Raw genomic sequence first — 27307 nt, forward strand, 5'->3', positions numbered from 1 at the left:
CAGATACTTTTTGGAATTATCTCTCTCAGCATTTGTGCATTTCCATTTTGGATGTTCAAATTTTTTTTCAGATCCAAACTTGAGTTTTCACTCTCCCTTTTTTCTCGTAAAGAAAAGATATATAAGGCAAATAGATTGCAACAAAATGAAAATTTAAGAGTTCATGTATGCAAAAAAATTTGAAAGTAATAAATTTAAGTGAAGAAAATTATTTCACGCTCTAAAAATGAACTCCAAAGTTTTGTTATCCATGTTAGGGAAATTCCACTAGTACAACCCCTAATAATAGCTTGGTGGAATTTTGTAGGATAGAGACTTCTAACTGATCCTAACATGTTTTAAATGTGGTGGATATGCATCCCGAAACATGTTGAGGATGCAAGTGACCTAATGATCCAAACATTTCAATGAGTAGAAAATATTTCATTCTCTAGTTAACGTGTGGTTGGATATTTATCTGAGCCAAAAAACCCACTTTTTGCCTATCCTTAAAAATCATAGATACTTTTTGGAATTATATCTCTCAGCATTTGTGCATTTCCATTTTGGATGTTCAAATTTTTTTCAGATCCAAACGTGGGTCTTTATTCTCCCAATTTTCTAGTAAACAAAAAAGATATAAGGCAAATAGATCGCAACAAAATGAAAATTTTAGAGTTCATGTATGGAAAAAAATTTGAAAACTATAATAAATATAAGTGAAGAAAATTATTTCACACACAAAAAATGAACTCCAAAGTTTTTTTATCCATGTTTGGGATATTCCACTAGTACAACCCCTAATAATAGCTTGGTGGAATTTTATAGGAAAGAGACTTCTAACTGATCCTCACATGTTTTAAATGTAGTGGATATGCATGCCAGAAACATGTTGACGATGCAAGTGACCTAATGATCAAAAAATTTTAAGGAGTAGAAAAAATTAAATTCTCAAGTTAACTTGTGGTTGGATATTTACCACATCCAAACAACCCACTTTTTGCTTGTCCTTAAAAATAACAGATACATTTTGGAATTATGTCTCTCAGTATTTGTGCATTTCCATTTTGGATGTTTAAATTTTCTTTCAGATCCAAACTTTACTTTTCACTCACCCATTTTTCTTGTAAAAAAAAAAAGATATAAGGCAAATAGATCGCAGCAAAAAGAAATTTTTAGATTTCATGTATGCAATAAAATTTGAAAACTATAATAAATGTTAGTGAATAAAATTATTTCACGCAATAAAAATGAACTCCAAAGTTTTGTTATCCATGTTTCGGAAATTCCACTAGGACAACCCCCAATAATAGCTTGGTGGAATTTTAAAGGAAAGAGACTTCTAACTTATCCTAACATGTTTTAAATGTGGTGGATATGCATGCAAGAAACATGTTGATGAAGCAAGTGAGCTAATGATCCAAAAATTTCGAGTAGAAAAAATTAAATTCTCAAGTTAACGTGTGGTTGGATATTTACCAAAGCCAAACAATCCACTTATTTCCTATCCTTAAAAATCACAGATAGTTTTTGGAATTATCTCTCTCAATATTTGTGCATTTCCATTTTGGATGATCAATTTTTTTTTCAGATCCAAACTTGAGTTTTGGCTCTCCTATTTTTCTCGTAAACAAAAGAGATATAAGGCAAATAGATCGCAACAAAATGAAAATTTTAGAGTTCATGCGTGCAAAAATATTTTAAAACTATAATAAAAGTAACTGAAGAAATTTATTTCACGCACTAAAAATGAATTCCAAAAAAATATTATCCATGTTTGGGAAATTTCACTAGTACAAACGCTAATAATTGCTTGGTGGAATTTTAAAGGAAAGATACTTCTAACTAATCATAACATGTTTTAAATGTAGTGGATATGCATGCCAGAAACATGTTGAGAATGCAAGTGACCTAATGATCCAAAAATTTCAAGGAGTAGAAGAAATTAAATTCTCAAGTTAACATGTGGTTGGATATTTACCAGAGCCAAACAACCCACTTTTGGCCTATCCATAAAAATCACAGATACTTTCTGGAATTATCTCTCCCAGCAATTGTGCATTTCCATTTTGGATGTTCCATTTTTTTTTTCAGATCCAAACTTGAGTTTTCACTCTCCCATTTTTCTTGTAAACAAAAAAGATACAAGGCAAATAGATAGCAACAAAATGAAAATTTTAGAGTTCATGTATGCAAAAAAATTTGAAAACTATAATAAATGTAAGTGAAAAAAATTATTTCACGCACTAAAAATGAACTCCTCAGGTTTGCTATCCATGTTTGGGAAATTCCACTAGTACAACTCCAAATAATTGCTTGGCAGAATTTTATAGGAAAGAGACTTCGAACTGAACCTAACATGTTTTAAATGTGGTGGATATGCATGCCAGAAACATGTTGACGATGCAAGTGACCTAATGATCAAAAAATTTTAAGGAGTAGAAAAAATTAAATTCTCAAGTTAACTTGTGGTTGGATATTTACCACATCCAAACAACCCACTTTTTGCTTGTCCTTAAAAATAACAGATACATTTTGGAATTATGTCTCTCAGTATTTGTGCATTTCCATTTTGGATGTTTAAATTTTCTTTCAGATCCAAACTTTACTTTTCACTCACCCATTTTTCTTGTAAAAAAAAAAAGATATAAGGCAAATAGATCGCAGCAAAAAGAAATTTTTAGATTTCATGTATGCAATAAAATTTGAAAACTATAATAAATGTTAGTGAATAAAATTATTTCACGCAATAAAAATGAACTCCAAAGTTTTGTTATCCATGTTTCGGAAATTCCACTAGGACAACCCCCAATAATAGCTTGGTGGAATTTTAAAGGAAAGAGACTTCTAACTTATCCTAACATGTTTTAAATGTGGTGGATATGCATGCAAGAAACATGTTGATGAAGCAAGTGAGCTAATGATCCAAAAATTTCGAGTAGAAAAAATTAAATTCTCAAGTTAACGTGTGGTTGGATATTTACCAAAGCCAAACAATCCACTTATTTCCTATCCTTAAAAATCACAGATAGTTTTTGGAATTATCTCTCTCAGCATTTGTGCATTTCCATTTTGGATGATCAATTTTTTTTTCAGATCCAAACTTGAGTTTTGGCTCTCCTATTTTTCTCGTAAACAAAAGAGATATAAGGCAAATAGATCGCAACAAAATGAAAATTTTAGAGTTCATGCGTGCAAAAATATTTTAAAACTATAATAAAAGTAACTGAAGAAATTTATTTCACGCACTAAAAATGAATTCCAAAAAAATATTATCCATGTTTGGGAAATTTCACTAGTACAAACGCTAATAATTGCTTGGTGGAATTTTAAAGGAAAGATACTTCTAACTAATCATAACATGTTTTAAATGTAGTGGATATGCATGCCAGAAACATGTTGAGAATGCAAGTGACCTAATGATCCAAAAATTTCAAGGAGTAGAAGAAATTAAATTCTCAAGTTAACGTGTGGTTGGATATTTACCAGAGCCAAACAACCCACTTTTGGCCTATCCATAAAAATCACAGATACCTTCTGGAATTATCTCTCCCAGCAATTGTGCATTTCCATTTTGGATGTTCCATTTTTTTTTTCAGATCCAAACTTGAGTTTTCACTCTCCCATTTTTCTTGTAAACAAAAAAGATACAAGGCAAATAGATAGCAACAAAATGAAAATTTTAGAGTTCATGTATGCAAAAAAATTTGAAAACTATAATAAATGTAAGTGAAAAAAATTATTTCACGCACTAAAAATGAACTCCTCAGGTTTGCTATCCATGTTTGGGAAATTCCACTAGTACAACTCCAAATAATTGCTTGGCAGAATTTTATAGGAAAGAGACTTCGAACTGAACCTAACATGTTTTAAATGTGGTGGATATGCATGCCAGAAACATGTTGACGATGCAAGTGACCTAATGATCAAAAAATTTTAAGGAGTAGAAAAAATTAAATTCTCAAGTTAACTTGTGGTTGGATATTTACCACATCCAAACAACCCACTTTTTGCTTGTCCTTAAAAATAACAGATACATTTTGGAATTATGTCTCTCAGTATTTGTGCATTTCCATTTTGGATGTTTAAATTTTCTTTCAGATCCAAACTTTACTTTTCACTCACCCATTTTTCTTGTAAAAAAAACAAGATATAAGGCAAATAGATCGCAGCAAAAAGAAATTTTTAGATTTCATGTATGCAATAAAATTTGAAAACTATAATAAATGTTAGTGAATAAAATTATTTCATGCAATAAAAATGAACTCCAAAGTTTTGTTATCCATGTTTCGGAAATTCCACTAGGACAACCCCCAATAATAGCTTGGTGGAATTTTAAAGGAAAGAGACTTCTAACTTATCCTAACATGTTTTAAATGTGGTGGATATGCATGCAAGAAACATGTTGATGAAGCAAGTGAGCTAATGATCCAAAAATTTCGAGTAGAAAAAATTAAATTCTCAAGTTAACGTGTGGTTGGATATTTACCAAAGCCAAACAATCCACTTATTTCCTATCCTTAAAAATCACAGATAGTTTTTGGAATTATCTCTCTCAGCATTTGTGCATTTCCATTTTGGATGATCAATTTTTTTTTCAGATCCAAACTTGAGTTTTGGCTCTCCTATTTTTCTCGTAAACAAAAGAGATATAAGGCAAATAGATCGCAACAAAATGAAAATTTTAGAGTTCATGCGTGCAAAAATATTTTAAAACTATAATAAAAGTAACTGAAGAAATTTATTTCACGCACTAAAAATGAATTCCAAAAAAATATTATCCATGTTTGGGAAATTTCACTAGTACAAACGCTAATAATTGCTTGGTGGAATTTTAAAGGAAAGATACTTCTAACTAATCATAACATGTTTTAAATGTAGTGGATATGCATGCCAGAAACATGTTGAGAATGCAAGTGACCTAATGATCCAAAAATTTCAAGGAGTAGAAGAAATTAAATTCTCAAGTTAACGTGTGGTTGGATATTTACCAGAGCCAAACAACCCACTTTTGGCCTATCCATAAAAATCACAGATACTTTCTGGAATTATCTCTCCCAGCAATTGTGCATTTCCATTTTGGATGTTCCATTTTTTTTTTCAGATCCAAACTTGAGTTTTCACTCTCCCATTTTTCTTGTAAACAAAAAAGATACAAGGCAAATAGATAGCAACAAAATGAAAATTTTAGAGTTCATGTATGCAAAAAAATTTGAAAACTATAATAAATGTAAGTGAAAAAAATTATTTCACGCACTAAAAATGAACTCCTCAGGTTTGCTATCCATGTTTGGGAAATTCCACTAGTACAACTCCAAATAATTGCTTGGCAGAATTTTATAGGAAAGAGACTTCGAACTGAACCTAACATGTTTTAAATGTGGTGGATATGCATGCAAGAAACATGTTGAGGATGCAAGTGTCCTAATGATCCAAAAATTTCAAGGAGTAGAAAAAATTAAATTCTCAGGTTAACGTGTGGTTGGATATTTACCAGAGCCAAACAACCCACTTTTTGCCTATCCTTAAAAGTCCAAGATACATTTATGAATTATGTCTCTCAGAATTTGTGCATTTTGATTTTGGATGTTTAAATTTTTTTTCAAATCCAAAATTGAGTTTTCACTCTCCCATTATTCTCGTAAAAAAAAGAGATATAAGGCAAATAGATCGCAACAAAATGAAAATATTAGACTTTATGTATGCAAAATTTTTTGAAAAATACAATAAATGTAAGCGAAGAAAATTATTTCACGCTCTAAAAAAGTACTCCAAAGTTTTGTTATCCATGTTTGGGAAATTCCACTAGTACAACCCCTAATCATGGCTTGGTGGAATTTTAAAGGAAAGAGACTTCTAACTGATGCTAACATGTTTTAAATGTGGTGGATATGCATGCTAGAAACATGTTGAGGCTGCAACCGACCTAATGATGCAAAAATTTCAAGGAGTAGAAAAAATGAAATTCTCAAGTTAACGTGTGGTTGGATATTTACTAGAGCCAAACAACCCACTTTTTGCCTGTCCTAAAAAATCATAGATACTTTTTGGAATTATCTCTCTCAGCATTTATTCGTTTCCATTTTGGACGTTCAAATTTTTTTTCAGATCCAAACTTGTGTTTTCACTCTCCCTTTTTACTCGTAAACAAAAAAGATATAAGGCAAATAGATCGCAACAAAATTAAAATTTTGGAGTTCATGTATGCAAAAAAAATTCAAAACTATAATAAATGCAAGTGAAGAAAATTATTTTACGCACTAAAATTGATCTCCAAGGTTTTGTTATCCATGTTTGGGAAATTCCACTAGTACAACCCCTAATAAGAGCTTGGTGAAATTTTATAGGAAAGAGACTTCTAACTGATCCTAACATGTTTTAAATGTGGTGGATATGCATGCCAGAAACATGTTGAGGATGCAAGTGACCTAATGATCCAAAAATTTCAAGGAGTAGAAAAAATTAAATTCTCATGTTAACGTGTGGATGGATATTTACCAGAGCCAAACAAACCACTTTTTTCCTATCCTTAAAAACCACAAATACTTTTTGGAATTATCTCCCTTAGCATTTGTGCATTTCCATTTTTGATGTTCAATTTTTTTTTCAGATCCAAACTTGAGTTATCACTCTCCCATTTCTCTTGTAAAAAATTGAGATATAAGGCAAATAGATCGCAACTAAATGAAACTTTTAGAGTTCATGTATTAAAAAAATTTTTAAAACTATAATAAATGTAAGTGAAGAAAATTATTTCACACTCTAAAAATGAACTCCATAAGTTTTTTTATCCTTGTTTGGGAAATACCACTAGTACAACCCCTAATAATAGCTTGGTGGAATTTTATAGGAAAGAGACTTCTAACTGATCCTAACATGTTTTAAATGTGGTGGATTTGCATGCCAGAAACATGTTGAGGATGCAAGTGAGCTAATGATCCAAAAATTTGACGGAGTAGAAAAAATTAAATTCTCAAGTTAATGTGTGGTTGAATTTTTATCAGAGCCAAACAACCCACTTTTTGCCTATCCTTAAAAATCACGGATACTTTTCGGAATTATCTCTCTCAGCATTTGTGCATTTCCATTTTGGATGTTCAAATTTTTTTTCAGATCCAAACTTGAATTTTCTCTATCCCATTTTTCTCGTAAACAAAAAAGATATAAGGCAAATAGATCGCAACGAACTGAAAATTTTAGAGTTCATGTATGCAAAAAAATTTGAAAACTATATTAAATGTAAGTGAAGAAAATTATTTCACGCACTAAAAATGAACTCCTAGGTTTTACTATCGATGTTTGGGAAATTCCACAAGTACAACCCCTAATAATAGCTTGGTGGAATTTATGCATGCAAGAAACATGTTGAGGATGCAAGTGACCTAATGATCCCAAATTTCAAGGCGAAAAAATTAAATTCTCAAGTTACCGTGTGGTTCGATATTTACCAGAGCCAAACAACCCACTTTTTTCCTATCCATAAAAATCACAGATACTTTTTGGAATTATCTCTCTTAGCATTTGTGCATTTCTATTTTGGATGTTCAAATTTTTTTTCAGATCCAAAGTTGAGTTTTCACTCTCCCATTTTTCTTGTAAACAAAAAAGATATAAAGCTAATAGATCGCAACAAAATGAAAATTTTTGAGTTCATGCATGCAAAAAATTTTGAAAACTATAATAAATGTAAGTGAAGAAAATTATTTCATGCACTTAAAATGAACTCCAAAGTTTTTTTATCCATGTTTTGGAAATTCCACTAGTACAACCCCTAATAAGAGCTTGGTGGAATTTTATAGGAAAGAGACTTCTAAGTGATCCTAACATGTTTTAAATGTGGTGGATATACATGCCAGAAACATGTTGAGGTTGCAAGTGACCTAATGATCCAAAAATTTCAAACAGTAGAAAAAATTAAATTCTCAAGTTAACGTGTGGTTGGATATTTACCAGAGCCGAACAAGCCACTTTTTTCCTATCCTTAAAAATCACAGATACTTTTTGGAATTATCTGTCTCAGCATTTGTGCATTTCCATTTTGGATGTTCAAATTTTTTTTCTGATCCAAACTTAAGTTTTCGCTCTCCCATTTTTCTTGTAAACAAAAGAGTTATAAAGCAAATAGATGGCAACAAAATGAAAATTTTAGAGTTCATGTTTGAAAAAAAATTTGAAAACTATAATAAATATAAGTGAATAAAATTATATCACGCACTAAAAAGGAACTCCCAAAGTTTTGCTCTCCATGTTCAAGAAATTCCACTAGTCCAACCCCTAATAATAGCTTGGTGGAATTTTATAGGAAAGAAACTTCTAACTAATCCTAACATGTTTTAAATGTTGTGGATTTGCATGCTAGAAACATGTTGAGGATGCAAGAGACCTAATGATCCAAAAATTTCAACGAGTAGAAACAATTAAATTCTCAAGTTAACGTGTGGTTGGATATTTATCAGAGGCAAGCAACCAACTTTTTGCCTATCCATAAAAATCACAGATACTTTTTGGAATTATCTCTCCCAGCATTTGTGTATTTCCATTTTGGATGTTCAAATTTTTTTTCAGATCCAAACTTGAGTTTTCACTCTCCCATTTTTCTCATAAACAAAAAAGATATAAGGCAAATAGATCACAACAAAATGAAAATTTTAGAGTTCATGTACGCAAAAAATTTCGAAAACTTTAATAAATGAAAGTGTATAAAAATATTTCACGTACTAAAATGAACTCCAAAGTTTTGCTATCCATGTTTGGGAAATTCCACTAGTCCAACCCCTAATAATAGCTTGGTGGAATTTCATAGGAAAGAGACTTCTAACCAATCTGAACATGTTTTAAATGTGGTGGATATGCATGCTAGAAACATCTTGAGGATGAAAGGGACCTAATGATCCAAAAATTTCAAAGAGTAGAAAAAATTAAATTTTCAAGTTAACGTGTGGTTAGATATTTACCAGAGCCAAACAACCCACTTTTTGCCTATCCTTAAAAATCACAAATAATTTTTTGAATTATCTCCCTTAGCATTTGTGCATTTCCAATTTTGATGTTCAAATATTTTTTCAGATCCAAACTTGAGTTTTCACTCTCCATTTTTTCTAGTAAACAAAAAAGATATAAGGCAAATAGATCGCAACAAAATGAAAATTTTAGAGTTCATGTATGCAAAAAAATTGAAAATTATAATAAATGTAAGTGAAGAAAATAATTGAACGCACTAAAAATGAACTCCAAAGTTTTGTTATCCATGTTTGGGAGATTCCACTAGTACAACCCCTAATAAGAGCTTGGTGGAATTTTATAGGAAAGAGACTTCTAACTGATCCTAACATGTTTTAAATGTGGTGGATATGCATGTCAGAAACATGTTGTGGATGCAAGTGACCTAATGATCCAAAAATTTCGAGTAGAAAAAATTAAATTCTCAAGTTAACGTGTGGTTGGATATTTATCAGAGCCAAACAACCCACAATTTGCCTATCCCTAAAAATCATAGATACTTTTTGGAATTATCTCTCTCAACATTTGTACATTTCCATTTTGGATGTTCAAATTTTTTTTCATATCCAAACGTGAGTTTTCACTCTCCCATTTTTCTCGTAAACAAAAAAGATATAAGGCAAATAGATCGCAACAAAATGAAAATTTTCGAGTCCATGTATGCAAAAAAATTTGAGAACTATAATGAATGTAAGAGAAGAAAATTATTTCTCGCACTAAAAATGAACTCCAAAGTTTTGGTATCCATGTTTGGGAAATTTCACTAGTACAACCCCTAATAAGAGCTTGGTGGAATTTTATAGGAAAGAGACTTCTAACTGATCCTAACATGTTTTAAATGGGGTGGATATGCATGCCAGAAACATGTTGAGGATGCAAGTGACCTAATGATCCAAAAATTTCAAGGACTAGAAAAAATGAAATTCTCAAGTTAACGTGTGGTTGGATATTTACCAGAGCCAAACAACCCACATTATGCCTATCGTTAAAAATCACAGATATTTTTTGGAATTATCTCTCTCAGCATTTGTGCATTTCCATTTTGGATGTTCAAATTTTTTTTTCAGATCCAAACTTGAGTTTTCACTCTCCCATTTTTCTTGTGAAAAAAAGATATAAGGCAAAAAGATCGCAACAAAATGAAAATTTTCGAGTTCATGGATGCAAAAAAAATTTGAAAGCAATAATTAATGTAAGTGATGAAAATTATTTCACGCACTAAAAATGAACTCCAAAGTTTTGTTAACCATGTTTGGGAAATTCCACTAGTACAACCCCTAATAAGAGCTTGGTTGAATTTTATAGGAAAGAGACTTCTAACTAATCCTAACATGTTTTAAATGTGCTGGATATGCATACCAGAAACATGTTGAGAATCCAAGTGATATAATGATCCAAATATTTCAATGAGTAGAAAAATTAGATTCTCTAGTTAACGGGTGGGTGGATATTTACCAGAGCCAAACAACCCACTTTTTGCCTATCCTTAAAAATCACAGATAGTTTTTGGAATTAACTCTCTTAGTATTTGTGCATTTCCATTTTGGATGTTCAAATTTTTTTTCAAATCCAAACTTGAGTTTTCACTCTCCCATTTTTCTCCTATAGAAAAGAGATATAAGCAAAATATATCGCAACAAAATGAAAATTTAATAGTTCATGTTTGCAAAAAAATTTAAAAACAATAATAAATGTAAGTGAAGAAAATTATTTCACCCACTAAAAATGAAATCCAAAATTTTGTTATGCATGTTTGGGAAATCCCACTAGTACAACACCTAATAATTGTTTGGTGGAATTTTAAAGGAAAGAGACATCTAACTGATCTTAACATGTTTTAAATGTGGTGGATATGCATACCAGAAACATATTGAGGATGCAACTGACCTAATGATCCAAAATTTTCAAGGAGTAGAAAAAATTAAATTCTCAAGTTAACGTGTGGTTGGATATTTACCAGAGCCAAACAACCCACTTTTGGCTTATCCATAAAAATCACAGATACTTTTTGGAATTATCTCTCTCAGCATTTGTGTATTTCCATTTTGGATGTTCAAATTTTTTTTTCAGATCCAAACTTTAGTTTTCACTCTCCCATTTTTCTCGTAAACAAAAATGATATAAGGCAAGTAGATCGCAACAAAATGAAAAGTTTAGAGTTCATGTATGCAAAGAAATTTGAAAACTATAATAAATTTAAGTGAAGAAAATTATTGCACGCACTAAAAATGAACTCCAAAGTTTTGTTATCCATGTTTGGGAAATTCCACTAGTACAACCCCTAATAAGAGCTTGGTGGAATTTTATAGGAAAGAGACTTCTAACTGATCCTAACATGTTTTAAATGTGGTGAATATGCATTCCAGAAACATGTTGAGGATGCAAGTGACCTAATGATCCAATAATTTCAAGGAGTAGAAAAAATTAAATTCTCAAGTTACTGTGTGGTTGGATATTTACCAGAGCCAAATAACCCACTTTTTGCCTATCATTAAAATCATAAATACTTTTTGGAATTATCCCTCTTAGCATTTGTGCATTTCCATTTTTGATGTTCAAATTTTTTTTCAGATTCAAACTTGAGTTTTCACTCTCCCATTTTTCTCGTAAAGAAATGAGATATAAGGCATATAGATCAGAACAAAATGAAAATTTTAGAGGTCATGTGTGCAAAAAAATTTCAAATCAATAATAAATGTAAGTGAAGAAAATTATTTCACGCTCTAAAAATGAACTCCAAAGTTTTTTTTTCCATGTTGGGGAAATTCCACTAATACAATCCCTAATAATAGCTTGGTGGAATTTTATAGGAAAGAGACTTCTAACTGATCCTAACATGTTTTAAATGTGGTGGATATGCATGCCAGAAATATGTTGAGGATGCAATTGACCTAATGATCCAAAAATTTCGAGTAGAAAAAATTAAATTCTCAAGTTCACGTGTGGTTGCATATTTACCAGAGCTAAACAACCCACTTTTTGCCTATCCTTAAAAATCACATATACTTTTTGGAATTATCTCTCTCAGAATTTTTGCATTTCCATTTTGGATGTTCAAATTTTTTTTCATATCCAAACGTGAGTTTTAACTCTCCCATTTTTCTCGTAAACAAAAAAGATATAAGGCAAATAGATCGCAACAAAATGAAAATTTTAGAGTTCATGTATGCAAAAAAAAATTGAAAACTATAATAAATGTAAGTGAAGAAAATTATTTCACGCACTAAAAATGAACTCCTAAGTTTTGCTATCCATGTTTGGGAAATTCCACTAGTACAACCCCTAATAATAGCTCGGTGGAATTTTATAGGAAAGAGACTTCTAACTAATCCGAACATGTTTTAAATGTGGTGGATATGCATGCTAGAAACATGTTGAGGATGCAAGTAACCTAATGATCCAAAAATTTTGAGTAGAAAAATTAAATTCTCAAGTTAACATGTGGTTGGATATTTACCAGAGCCAAACAAACCACTTTTTGCCTATCCATAAAAATCATAGATACTTTTTGGAATTATCTCGCTCAGCATTTCTGCATTTCCATTTTGGATGTTCAAAATTTTTTTTAGGTCCAAACTTGAGTTTTCACTCTCCCATTTTTCTTGTAAACAGAAAAGATATAAGTCAAAGAGATCGCAACAAAATGAAAATTTTAGAGTTCATGTATACAAAAAAATTTGAAAAATATAATAAATGTAAGTGATGAAAATTATTTCACGTACTAAAAATGAACTCCAAAGTTTTGCTATCCATGTTTGGGAAATTCCACTAGTCCAACCCCTAATAATAGCTTGGTGGAATTTTATAGGAAAGAGACTTATGACTAACCCTAATATGTTTTAAATGTGGTGGATATGCATGCTAGAAACATGTTGAGGATGCAAGTGACCTAATGATCCAAAAATTTGAAGGAGTAGAAAAAATTAAATTCTCAAGTTAACGTGTGGTTGGATATTTACCAGAGCCAAACAAACCACTTTTTGCCTATCCATAAAAATCACAGATACTTTTTGGAATTATCTCTCTGAGGATTTCTGCATTTCCATTTTGGATGTTCAAATTTTTTTTCAGATCCAAACTTGAGTTTTCACTCTCCCATTTTTCTCGTAAACAAAAAAGATATAAGGCAAATAGATCGCAACAAAATGAAATTTTATTAATTCATGTATGCAAAAATAAATTGAAAACTATAATATATGTAAGTGAGCTGCCACCGGAGTCTCAAATCCACGATGTTTTCCATGTTTCACTGCTCAAGCCTCTCAAGGGCCCAGCACCTCAGTCCATCCCTGCTCTGCCACCGGTTGAAGACGGTAAGGTCTCTCTCACTCCGGTCAAAATTCTGCGGTCTAGGCAGCTCCACAACAACACCCAGATTTTGGTTCAATGGTCGCATATTGATTCCATAGAGGCCACATTAGAAGATTTACAGGTGTTTCAGCACGTGTATCCTTCATTGGAGCTTGAGGACAAGCTCTCTTTGAAAGTGGGGAGTGATGTTATAGACTCGATAGCTGAATGAGTCATCCAAAGGCGTCCCAGTTGAAGTGTTTTATGGAAGTGTTTGTATAGGAATTAAGTCAGCAATTCAGCAACTATTTCAGCAGCTCAGCAGAGTCAGCATGCTGAGCGTGTAAGTCTTGAGGGCTATTTTTGTAATATTGAGTGATGCAGCAACGTAGCTCAACTTGTGTGTTTCAGCCTTAGGCATGTAAGCCACATAAAGGCAGCTTATGTAAGCCATATAATGGCAACACATGTAATATTTTTGGCTCCGTTTCGAACAACTTAAGTAGGGGCAAATTGAAATGAGAAGGATGGAAATTTTGAACCCAGAAACAGAACACGACAGGGAGGTTCCCCTCTTGATGAACCAGGTTGTTGTCTCCCTTCACGAGCAGCAGGTTACGGTCTCCCTCAGAGCCGGGTTACCCTTCCTTCCCTCCATTCCTTCCAAGCTCTTCACTTTTCTCCTTTCCATCATCCAATTCACCCAGATTTCACCATCATAGGCAGACCTAGATGATTACAGCACATTGGTGCTGAACCTGTGTTGGATGCAGAGCCTCCTTCTCGTCGGATTACAAGGCCCATGGTCAGAGACCATAACATTTTCACTCTCCCTTTTTTCTCATAAACAAAAAGATAAAGCAAATAGATCACAACAAAATAAAAATTGTAGTGTTTATGTATGCAAAAAATTGAAAACTATAATAAATGTAAGTGAAGAAAATTATTTCACGCACTAAAAATGAACACTAAAGTTTTGTTATCCATATTTGGGAAATTCTACTAGTACAACCCGTAATAGCTTGGTGGAATTTAATAAAAAAGTGATTTCTAATTGATCCTAACATGTTTTAAATACGGATACACATGCCTAAAACATGTTGAAGATGCAAATGACCTAATGATCCAAAAATTTCAAGGAGTAGAAAAAGTTAAATTCTCAAGTTAACGTGCGGTGGGATATTTACCAGACCCTAATAACCTACTATTTGCCTTTTTACAAAAAGCGGACCTAACAATCGTAGATCATCGTAATGGTTTTGATCGATTAATTATGTGTAACGGCTATAATTTTTGTTAGAAATGACTTATGGTTTGGGAGTCAACCATCAGTTAAACATGCCTCGCCCCCTTGTTCCAATGATTACAAAACCTAATATATAAAAAACTAAAAGAGATAACAATCCTTAAAAATCACTGATACTTTTTGGAATTTTCTCTCTCATCATTTGTGCGTTTCCATTTTGTATGATCAATTTTTTTTCAAATCCAAACTTGAGTTTTCACTCTCCCATTTTTCTCCTAAACAAAAAGATAAGACAAATATATCACAAATAAATGAAAATTTTAGAGTTTATGTATGAAAAAAATCAAAAACTAAAATAAATGTAAGTGAAATTTTTTTTTCATGCATTTAAAATGAACACCAAAGTTTTTGTTATCCATGTTTGGGAAATTCCACTTGCACAACACCTAAAAGCTTGGAATTTTATAAGAAAGGGATTTCTAATTGATCCTAACATGTCTTAGATACAGATACGCATGCCTGAAACATGTTGAAGATGCAAATGACCTAATGATCCAAACATTTCAAGGAGTAGAAAAAATAAAATTCTCAAGTTAACGATCGATTAATGATGTGTAACGGCTATAATTTTTGTTAGAAATGACTTATGGTTTGGGAGTCAACCCTCAGGTAAACATGCCTCCCCCCCCCCCCCCCCCCCCCCCCCCCCCCCCCCCCTCCTTGTTCCAATGATTGCAAAACCTAATATATCAAAAAATAAAAGAGTTAACAATCCTTAAAAATCACTGATACTTTTTGGAATTTTCTCTCTCATAATTTGTGCATTTCCATTATGGATGATCATTTTTTTTCAAATCCAAACTTCAGTTTTCACTCACCCATTTTTCTCGTAAACAAAAAGATAAGGCAAATAGATCACAACAAAGTGAAAATTTTAGAGTTTATGTATGAAAAAAATTGACAACTAAAATAAATGTAAGTGAAATTTTTTTTTCATTCATTTAAAATGAACACCAAAGCTTTGTTATCCATGTTTGGGAAATTCCACTGGCACAACACCTAATAGCTTGGAGTTTTATAAGAAAGAGATTTCTAATTGATCCTAACATGTTTTAAATATGGATATGCATGCCTGAAACATGTTGAAGATTCAAATAACCTTATGACCAAAAAAATTCAAGGAGAAGAAAAAATTAAATTCTCATGTTAACGTGTAGTGGGATATTCACCCGAGCCAAACAACCTAACATTTTGCCCATTTAAAAATTGTAGACCTAACAATCATAGATCATCTTAAAGATTTTGGGGTATTAATGTTGAGTAATGGCTATAATTTTTGTTAGAAATGACTTAAGGTTTGGGAGTCACACTTAGTTAAAAATCCCTCATCCACTCCCCATCCCCACCCCCCTTTCTGATGATTACAAAACCTAATATATATAAAAAAATAAAAGAGTTTACAACCCTTAAAAATCACAGATACTTTTTGGAATTATCTTTCTCAGCATTTGTGCATTTCCATTTTGGATGTTCAATTTTTTTTCAAATCCAAACATGAGTTTTCACTCTCCCTTTTTTCTCATAAACAAAGAAATAAGGCAAATAGATCTCAAAAAAATGAAATTTTTAGATTTTATGTATGCAAAAAATATAAACTATTATAAATGTAAGTGAAGAAATTTTTTTCACCCACTAAAAATGACTACCAAAGTTTTGTTATCCATGTTTGGGAAATTCCACTAGTACAACCCCTAATAGCTTGGAATTTAATAAGAAAGAGATTTCTAATTGATCCTAACATGTTTTAAATATGGATATGCATGCCTAAAACATGTTAAAGATGCAAATGACCTAATGATCCAAAAATTTCAAGGCGTAGAAAAAAATTAAATTCTCAAGTTAACGTGCGGTGGGATATTCAACCGAGCCAAACAACCCACTTTTTGCGCATTTACAAAAAGCTGACCTAACAATCTTAGATCACCGTAAACGTTTTGATCAATTAATGATGAGTAATGGCTATAATTTTTGTTAGAAATTACTTAAGGTTTGGGAGTCAACACTCAGGTAAAAATGCCTCGCCCCCGTTTGTTGATGATTGCAATATCTAATATATAAAAAACTAAAAGTGTTTACAATCTCTAAAAATCACTGATTCTTCAACCTCTAAAAATCACTGATTCTTTTTGGAATTATCACTCTCTGCATTTGTGCATTTGCATTTTGGATGTTCAATTTCTTTTCAAATCCAAATTTAAGTTTTCACTCTCCCTTTATTCTCGCAAACAAAAAGATAAGGCAAATAGATCACAACAAAATGAAAATTTTAGAGTTTATGTACGCCAAAAATTGAAAATTATTATAAATTTAAGTGAAAATTTTTTTTTGACGCACTAAAAATGAACACCAAAGTATTGTTATCCATATTTGGGAAATACCACTAGTACAACCCCAAATAGCTTGGAATTTTATAAGAAAGAGATTTCTAATTGATCCTAAAATGTTTTAAATATGGATATGCATGCCTAAAACATGTTGAAGATGCAAATGACCTAATGATCCAAAAATTTCAAGGCGTAGAAAAAATTAAATTCTCAAGTTAACGTGCGGTGGGATATTCAATCGAGCCAAACAACCCTCTTTTTGCGCATTTACAAAAAGTTGACCTAACAATCTTATATCATCGTAAACGTTTTGATCGATTAATGATGCGTAATGGCTATAATTTTTGTTAGAAATGACTTATGGTTTGGGAGTTGTTGGAAGATAAGAACAAGCCCAAACGACTAAGGAAGGCCCACATATGTAAGATTATTATAAGATAGGCCACATGACCAAAGAAGGCCACAAGATGGGCCCAAGCCCATAAGAAGTAGGACTCACAATGATTACCATGAGCGTGTACCATTATCACATCAGTTGCAAGATCAAGAAGGACTCATAAAAGTATCTTTATCTTAAGGTCACGACCATGAAGAGTTTTACTTTAAGTTTTATTTGTCTTTATCAAAATTGAGTTATTTAATTATGTTAGGACTTATGTTTAAGTGTTAGAGTTTGGGTGTAATTGAGACAAGTGTAGTTTTATTGTAATTGGACTCTACTACCTTCCTCTATTATACATAGAGGTTCATGTACTCTGATTACAAGAAGTTATTGAAGTCAATGAAGTATTTATCTAAATAAACATGGTATCAGAACAGGTTTTGTGAGTTGACTTGGTCAACTCACAGAGGTAATGTGATCCTTTTCTCTAAACCCTAAACCCTAGGTCTAGGTTCGTAGTTATTTTGTTTTAGTCCCTACTCTGGTAGATGTTTTTGCATTTTTTTACCTCTATACATAGTTTTTTATATTTCAAATTACATATTTTCGGAAATATATTTGATTTTACTTTCCAACGAAAAGCTATTTGTTCCAATCAGAGTTATATACAGAGAGATATTCATGTTTGAATGAGCGAAGGTCAGATTGCAAAAATGGTTCGAGCAACAGTAGAAAGCTTCAGATTACGAGGTATGTTTTTCTATCAAGGACTAAACTTTATATGGAGAGATATATTTATAAAAAGAAATATTTGTTAGTCTATTCTTTACCTATTCAACCAATGTTTTATTTGAGTTATCTACAAAGAGAAATCGATATTTGAAGTAGCAAAGGTCAGATTTAAATAGAGGTTCGGCAGCAAAAAGCCTCAAATTCTGAGATATTTTATGCTATCACGAAAGAGAATTTATGTGGAGAATTATAAATAAAAAGAAAGATATGTAAGTCTATTTTATTACCTAATCAACCAATTCACAGAATAATATTTTTTTAAGGAGATATTGATCTTGGAAGAGTCAATGGTAGTTCTGGAAAAACTGGAGAAACAAAACTTAGTTCAGCCGTATGACAAAGATCGAAACCTATCAGATTATTTATCTTCTGATAATTATATTTTATGAAGAGAAGTTATACTTGGATGAAAGTTATTTAAGTCTAGTTGCAGAAGGAAAACACTTCATGTCAATCTAATCTATATTGAAAGATATATTCGAATTGGAAGAATCAAAGGTCATGCTAGTATCCTGTTGTATTGAAAAATCCGAATTTATGCCGATTGTTTTGTGTCACTGTTTGAGTTGATATATCAAGAAAATATCTCACTTTTCCCTTGTTTGAGGGATTATTTACAAATATCCGTTATTTTGAATTATTGATACTTCTATGATATTTGGTTCAACCTGGGATCACTGCCATTACCTTCCAGCTTGAGGGGGAGAAGTAGAAGAAGAACAAGAAAGAGGTATTTTATTCCTTATCCTGTGGATAAGTTTATGTGACCAAAATATTCAAGAAAGGGGCAGCACAAAAGATGAAGCTTGTGCATCAAAGAAGAAGAAATCATGCCCAAATGACCAATGAAGCCTACATATGTAAGATTATTATAGATGGGCCACATGACCAAGGAAGGCCCACAAGATGGGTGGACCCAAGCCCATAAGTAGGACCCACAATGATTACCATGAGCTGGCCTCATTATCACATCAGTTGGAAGATCAAGAAGGACTCGTAAAAGTATCTTTATCTTAAGGTCACGACCAAGAATATTTTTAGTTTAAGTTATAATTGTCTTTTATCAATATTGAGTTATTTAATTATGTTAGGACTATCTTTTTGTGTTAGAGTTTAGGTGTAATTGGGAAAAGGGTAGTTTTATTGTAATTGGACTATACTACCTTCCACTATTATAAATAGAGGTTCATGTACTCTGATTACAAGAAATTATTGAAGTCAATGAAGTATTTCTTTGTTCCATAAATTCAATAGGAGTCAACACTCAGTTAAAAATGCCACGCACCCCCCCCTTTACGATGATTGCTAAACCTAATAAATAAAAAATAAAAATAGTTTACATTCCCTAAAAATCACAGATACTTTTTGGATTTATCTCTCTCTACATTTATGCATTTGTATCTTTGATGTTTATTTTTTTTCCAAATCCAAACTTTAGTTTTTACTCTCCCTTTTTTCTCGTAAACAAAAAGATAAGGCAAATAGATCACAACAAAATGAAAATTTTAGAGTTTATGTATGCAAAAAAATTGAAAACTATAATAAATGTAAGTGAAGAAATTATTTCATAGACTAAAAATGAACACCAAAGTTTTGTTATCCATGTTTGGGAAATTCAACTAGAACAACTCCTAATAGCTTGGTGGAATTTTATAAGAAAGAGATTTCTAACTGATCCTAACATGTTTTAAATATGGATATGCAAGCCTAAAATATGTTGAAGATGCAAATGACCTAATGATCCAAAATTTTCGAGTAGAAAAAATTAAATTCTCAAGTTAACATGCAGTGGGATATTTACCAGAGCCAAACAACCCACTTTTTCCTATTTACAAAAAGTTGACATAACAAACATAGATCATTGTAAAGGTTTTGATCGATTAATTATGTGTAACGGCTAAAAATTTTGTTAGAAATGGCTTATGGTTTGGGAGTCAACACTCAGGTAAAAAAGCCCGCCCCCCCCCCCCCCCCCCCCTCTTCCCATGATTACAAAACCTATTATATAAAAAACTAAAAGAGTTTAAAATCCTTAAAAGTCACAGATAATTTTTGGAATTATCTCTCTCAGCATTTGGGCATTTCCATTTGGATGTTTAATTTTTTTTCAAATCAAAACTTGAGTTTTCACCCTCTCATTTTTCTCGTAAACAAAAAGATAAGGCAAATAGATCACTACAAAATGAAAATTTTAGAGTTTATGTATGCAAAAAATCAAAAACTATAATAAATGTAAGTGAAGAAAATTTTTTCGAGCATTAAAAATGAACACCAAAGTTTTTGATATCCATGTTTGGGAAATTCCACTAGCACAACGCCTAATAGCTTGGAATTTTATAAATAAGAGATTTCTAATTGATCCTAACATGTTTTAAATGTGGATATGCATGCCTGAAACATGTTGAAGATGCAAATGACCTAATGACCAAAAAATTTCAAGGAGTAGAAAAAATTAAATTCTCATGTTAACGTGTAGTGGGATATTCACCTGAACCAAAAAACCTACTTTTTGCGCATTTAAAAAAAGTAGACCTAACAATCATAAATCATCGTAAAAATTTTGATCGATAAATTATGCGTAATGGCTATAATTTTTGTTCGAAATGACTTATGGTTTGGGAGTCACACTTAGATTAAAAAAAAAGACCCCCCCCCCCCCCCCCCCCCCCCCCTCTCCCTTTTCTGTTGATTGCAAAACCTTATATATAAAAAACTAAAAGAGTTTACAATCCTTAAAAATCACAGATACTTTTTGGAATTATCTCTCTCAGCATTTGTGCATTTCCATTTTGGATGTTCAATTTTTGTTCAAATCCAAACTTGAGTTTTCACTCTCCCTTTGTTCTCGTAAACAAAGAGATAAGGCAAATAGATCAAAATAAAATGAAACTTTTAGAGTTTATCTATGCAAAAAATTGAAAACAATTACAAATGTAAGTGAAAAAAAAATTTTCACCCACTAAAAATGACTACCAAAGTTTTGTTATCCATGTTAGGGAAATTCCACTAGTACAACCTCTAACAGCTTGGAATTTTATAAGAAATAGATTCCTAATTGTTACTAACACGTTTTAAATATAGATATGCAAGGGTGAAACAAGTTGAAGATGCAAATGACCTAATGATCTAAAAATTTCAAGGAGTAGAAAAAATTAAATTCTCAAGTTAACAAGCGGTGGGATATTTACCAGAGCCAAACAACCCTCTTTTTGCCTATTTACAAAAAGCTGACATCACAATCATAGATCATCGTAAAGGTTTTGATCGATTAATGATGTGTAACGGCTATAATTTTTGTAAGAAATGACTTATGGTTTGGGAGTCAACACTCAGTTAAAAAAAATGACTTATGGTTTGGGAGTCAACACTCAGTTAAAAATTCCTCACTTCCTATTTTCTGATGATTTCAAAACCTAATATATAAAATACTAAAAGTGTTTACAATCCCAAAAAATCACAGATTCTTTTTGGAATTATCTCTCTCTACATTTGTGCATTTGCATTTTGGATGTTCAATTTTTTTTCAAATCCAAACTTGAGTTTTCACTCTTGTTCTTGTAAAGAAAAAGATAAGGAAAATAGATCACAACAAAATGAAAATTTTAGAATTTATGCTTTCCAAAATTGAAAAATATAATAAATGTAAGTGAAGAAAATTTTTTGACGCACTAAAAATGAACACACAAGTATTGTTATACATGTTTGGGAAATTCCACTAGTAGAATCCCTAATAGCTTGGAATTTGATAAGAAAGATATTTCTAATTGATCCTAACATATTTTAAATATGGATATGCATGCCTAAAACATGTTGAAGATGCAAATGAACTAATGATCCAAAAATTTCAAGGACTAGAAAAAATTAAATTCTCAAGTTAACATGCGGTGGGATAGTCAACCGAGCCAAACAACCCACTTTTTACGCATTTACAAAATGCTGACCTAGCAATCATAGATCAACGTAAACGTTTTGATCGATTAATGATGCGTAGCTGCTATAATTTTTGTTAGAAATCACTTAAGGTTTGGGAGTCAATACTCAATTAAAAATGCCTCGCCCCCCCCCCCCCCCCCCCCCCCCCCCCCCCCCCCCCCCCCGCCTTTTCTGATGATTGCAAAACCTAATAGATAAAAAACTAAAAGAGTTTACAATCCCTGGAATTACCTCTCTCTGCTTTTGTGCATTTTCTTTTTCGATGTTCAATTTTTTTTCAAATCCAAACTTGAGTTTTCTCTTGTAAACGATAAGGCAAATAGATCACAACAAAATGAAAATTTTAGAGTTTATGTATGCAAAAAATCAAAAACTATAATAAATGTAAGAGAACAAAATTATTTCACACACCAAAAATGATCACCAAAGTTTTGTTATCCATGTTTGGAATATTCCACTAGTACAACCCCTAATAGCATGGTGGAATTTTATAAGAAAGAGATTTCTAATTGATCCTAACATATTTTTTTTGGAAGATAAGATCAAGCCCAAACGACCAAGGAAGGCCCACATATGTAAGATTATTATTAGATGAGCCACATGACCAAGGCAGGCCACAAGATGGGCCCAAACCCATAAGAAGTAGGACCCACAATGATTACCAAGAGCTGGCATCCTTATCACATCAGTTGGAGGATCAAGAAGGACTCACAAAAGTATCTTTATCTTAGGGTCACGACCAAGAAGAGTTTTAGTTTAAGTTATATTTGTCTTTTATCAATATTGAGTTACATAATTATGTTAGGACTTACCTAAAGTGTTAGAGTTTGGGTATAATTGGGACAAGAGTAGTTTTATTGTAATTGGCATCTACTACCTTCCTCTATTATAAATAGAGGTTTATGTACTATGATTACAACAAGTTATTGATGTCAATGAAGTATTGCACTTTTCCATAAATTCAACATGGTATCAGGGCAGGTTTTGTGAGTGGACTTGGTCAACTCACGGAGGTAATGTAATCCTTTTCTCTAAACCCTAAACCCTAGGTCTAGGTTCGAAGTCATTCTTTTTAGTCCCTACACCCATAGTTTTTGTTTGGATTTTAACCTCTATAGTAGTTTTTAATATTGCAAGTTATATATTAATGGAAATATATTTGAGTCTACTTTCTAAAGAAGAACGATTTGTTCAAATCGGAGTTATCTACAGAGAGATATCGATATTTGAATGAGAGAAAGTCAGATTGTGAAAATTTTCAAGCAGCATCAGCAATCTTCAGATTCTGAGGTATTTTTTGCTATCAAGAACTAGAATTTATATGGATAAATATATATCAAACAAAAAATATGTAAGTTTATTATTTTACCTATTCAAAATTTTTTTTATCTGAGTTATGTACAAAGAGAAATCGATATTTGAAGCAGCAAAGGTCAGATTGAAAATGAGATTCGAGTGGCATCAGAAAGCCTCAACTTCCGAGGTATTTTAAGTTATCAATAAAGAGACCTTATATGGATAATTATATATCAAGATAAAGGTATGCAAGTCTATTTTCTGACATAATCAACCAATTCTTGGTATGATTTTTTTATAAAGAGATATTGATCTTGTAAGTGTCCATGGTCGTTCTGGAAAAGCAGGAGAAACAGAACTTAGTTTGGCCAGATGACAGAGACCGAAACCTATCAGATTATTTATCTTCTGATAATTATATTTTATGAAGAGATGTTATAATTGGATGAAATTTATTTAAGTCTAATTTCAGAAGGAAAATATTTCATTTCAATCTGATCTATATTGAAAGATATATTCGAATTGGAAGATTCAAAGGTCATGCTAGTATCCTGTTGTATTGAAAAATCCGAATTTATGCCGATTGTTTTACGTCACTGTTTGAGTTGATATATCAGGAAAATATCTCACTTCTCCCTGGTTTGAGGGCTTATTTGCAAATCTCTGTTATTTAAGATTATTGCTACTTCTATGATATTTGGTTCAAGCTGGGATCACTGCCATTACCTCCCAACTTGAGGGGGAGAAGTAGAAGAAGAACAAGAAAGAGGTATTTTATTCCTTATGTGGTGGATAAGTTTATGTGACCAAAATATTCAAGAAAGGGGGACCAAAAAAGATGAAGCTTGTGCATCAAAGAAGAAATTTTTATATCGGATTATTTCATGGGTTCTTTGACAAAGTTTACTATTTGATTCATGTTATATGTGTTGGAAGATGGTCATGTTATATTCAGCTGCAGCTATTATGTCTCTTTGGGGACATTATTATTGAATAAGAGGTGGCCTCATGTCATCATTTATTTTACCCCGTCAAAAAGATCAACATTTTTTGTGGTTGGGAGTCCACAAAGGAGGAACTTCATCCCCATCAAAAAGATGAAAATTATTTGTGATTGGGATTCCACGACGGAGGAACTTCATCCCCGTCAAAGAGATGAAATTTATTTGTTGTTGGAAGTCCATGACGGAGGAACTTCATACCCTTCAAAAAGATAAAAATTATTTGTGGTTGGGAGTCCACGACGGAGGAACTTCAACCCCGTCAAAAAGATGAAAATTATTTGTGGTTGGAATTCCATGATGGAGGAACTTATGATTACATCTATGTTATCCCCCCCAACCCCCCCTGTAATGGCTTTTATGTCTCCTACCACTTGAGAGTCGTTGTCCTATGGAGGGACACGGTGGTGGACACTTTAGAGCAATGCTGATAGACACACTATCGATAGCAGTGGAGTGTGCCCTACATCCAGCATTAAGACTGGAGTATGAAGCAATGGCTTTTCAGCTAGGAGTGATTTTTACTCTCACTTATAATGCCGCAGGGCCTCATGGAAAGATGCAACAGCGTGAGGGGGAATGTTGGAGGATGAAGGCATATTGGAAGATGTGTTGTTTTATACAAAAATATTTTATACCTCATTTGCCACAAACTAGGAGTTCATTGTTCTCTCACCCCTAGCTTGAGGGGGAGTGTTAGAAGAAAAGATCAAGCCCAAATGACCAAGGAAGGCCCACATATGTAAGATTATTATAAGTTGGGCCACATGACCAAGGAAGGCCCACAAGATGGGCCCAAGCCCATAAGAAGTAGGACCCACAATGATTACCAAGAGCTGGACTCTACTACCTTCTTCTATTTTTAATAGAGGTTCATGTACTCTGATTACAACAAGTTATTGATGTCAATGACGCATTTTCACTTTTTCAAAAGTTCAACAATTAAATATGTATATGCATGCCCGAAACATGTTGAAGATGCAAATGACCTAATGATAAAAAAATTTCAATTAGTAGAAAAAATTAAATTCTCTAGTCAACGTGCGGTGGGATATTTACTAGAGCCAAACAACCCACTTTTTGCCTATTTTCAAAAAGTTAACGTAACAATCATAGATCATCGTAAAGGTTTTGATCGATTAATGATGTGTAACGGCTATAATTTTTCTTAGAAATGACTTATGGTTTGGGAGTCAACACTTAGTTAAAAATCCCTCGCCCCCCCTTTTCTGATGATTGCAAACCTAATATATAAAAAACTAAAAGAGTTTAAAATCCCTAAAAATCACAGATTCTTTTTTTAATTATCTCTCTCTTCATTTGTGAATTTGCATTTTGGCTTCAATTTTTCTCAAATCCAAACTTTAGTTTTCACACTCCCTTTTTTCTCGTAAAAAAAAGATAAGGCAAATAGATCACAACAAAATAAAAATTTAAGAGTTTATGTTTGCCAAAAATTGAAAACTATAATAAATGTACGTGAAGAAATTTTTTTGATGAACACAAAATGAACACCAAAGTTTTGTTATCCAAGTTTGGGAAACTCATCTAGTACAACCCCTAATAGCTTGGAATTTGATAAGAAAGAGATTTCTAATTGATCCTAACATGTTTTAAAAATGGATATGCATGCCTAAAACATGTTGAAGATGCAAATGACCTAATGATCCAAAAATTTCAAGGCGTAAAAAAAATTAAATTCTGAAGTTAACGTGCGGTGCGATATTCAACCGAGCCAAACAACCCATATTTTGCCTATATACAAAAAGGCAGACCTAACAATCATAGATCATCGTAAAGGTTTTGATCGATTGATGATGTGTAATGGCTATAATTTTTGACAGAAATGACTTATGGTTTGGGAGTCAACACTCAGTTAAAAATCCCTCGCCCCCCCCCTTTTTCGATGATTGCAAAACCTAATATATAAAAAACTAAAAGAGTTTACAAGCCTTAAAAATCACAGATACTTTTTGGAATTATTCTCTTAGCATTTGTGCATGTCCATTTTGGATGTTCAATTTTTTTTTCAATCCAAACTTGAGTTTTCACTCTCCCTTTTTTCTCACAAACAAAGAGATCAGCCAAATAGATCACAACAAAATGAAAATTTTAGTGTTTAAGTATGCAAAAAATTGAAAACTATTATAAATGTAAGTGAAGAAACTTTTTTGACCCACTAAAAATGACTACATAAGTTTCGTTATCCATGTTTGGGAATTCCACTAGTACAACCCCTAATTGTTGGGAATTTTATAAGAAAAAGATTTCTAATTGATACTAGCATGTTTTAAATATGGATATTCAAGGCTGAACCATGTTGAATATGCAAATGACCTAATGATCCAAAAATTTCAAGGAGTAGAAAAAATTAAAATCTCAAGTTAACGTGTAGTGGGACATTTACCAGAGCCAGACAACCCACTTTTTGCCTATTTACAAAAAATTGACGTAACAATCATAGATCATCGTAAAGGTTTTGATCGATTAATGATGTGTAAAGGCAATAATTTTTGTTAGAAATGACTTATGGCTTGGGAATCAACACTTAGTTAAAAATGCCTCGCCCCCCTTTTCTGATGATTGCAAAACCTAATATATAAAAAACTAAAAGAGTTTACAATCCCTAAAAATAACGTATTCTTTTCAGAATTATCTCTCTTTGAATTTGTGCATTTGCATTTTGGATGTTCAATTTTTTTTCAAATCCAAACTGTAGTTTTCACTCTTCCTTTTTTTCTCGTAAACAAAAATATAAGGATAATAGATCACTACAAAATGAAAATTTTAGAGTTTATGTATGCAAAAAATTGAAAACTATAATAAATGTAAGTGAATAAAAAAATTTCACGCACTAAAAATGTACACCAAAGCTTTGTTATCGATTGGGAAATTAACGTAGTAGTAATAGCTTTGAATTTGATAAGAAAGAGATTTCTAATTGATCCTAACATGTTTTAAATATGGATATGCATGCTTGAAATATGTTGAAGATGCAAATGAC

This window comes from Aristolochia californica, unplaced genomic scaffold, assembly GCF_029961685.1.
Source record: "Aristolochia californica isolate CCGP_79_NKW_82.1479 unplaced genomic scaffold, dmAriCali1.0.hap1 SCAF_2, whole genome shotgun sequence".
NCBI lineage: Eukaryota > Viridiplantae > Streptophyta > Magnoliopsida > Piperales > Aristolochiaceae > Aristolochia > Aristolochia californica.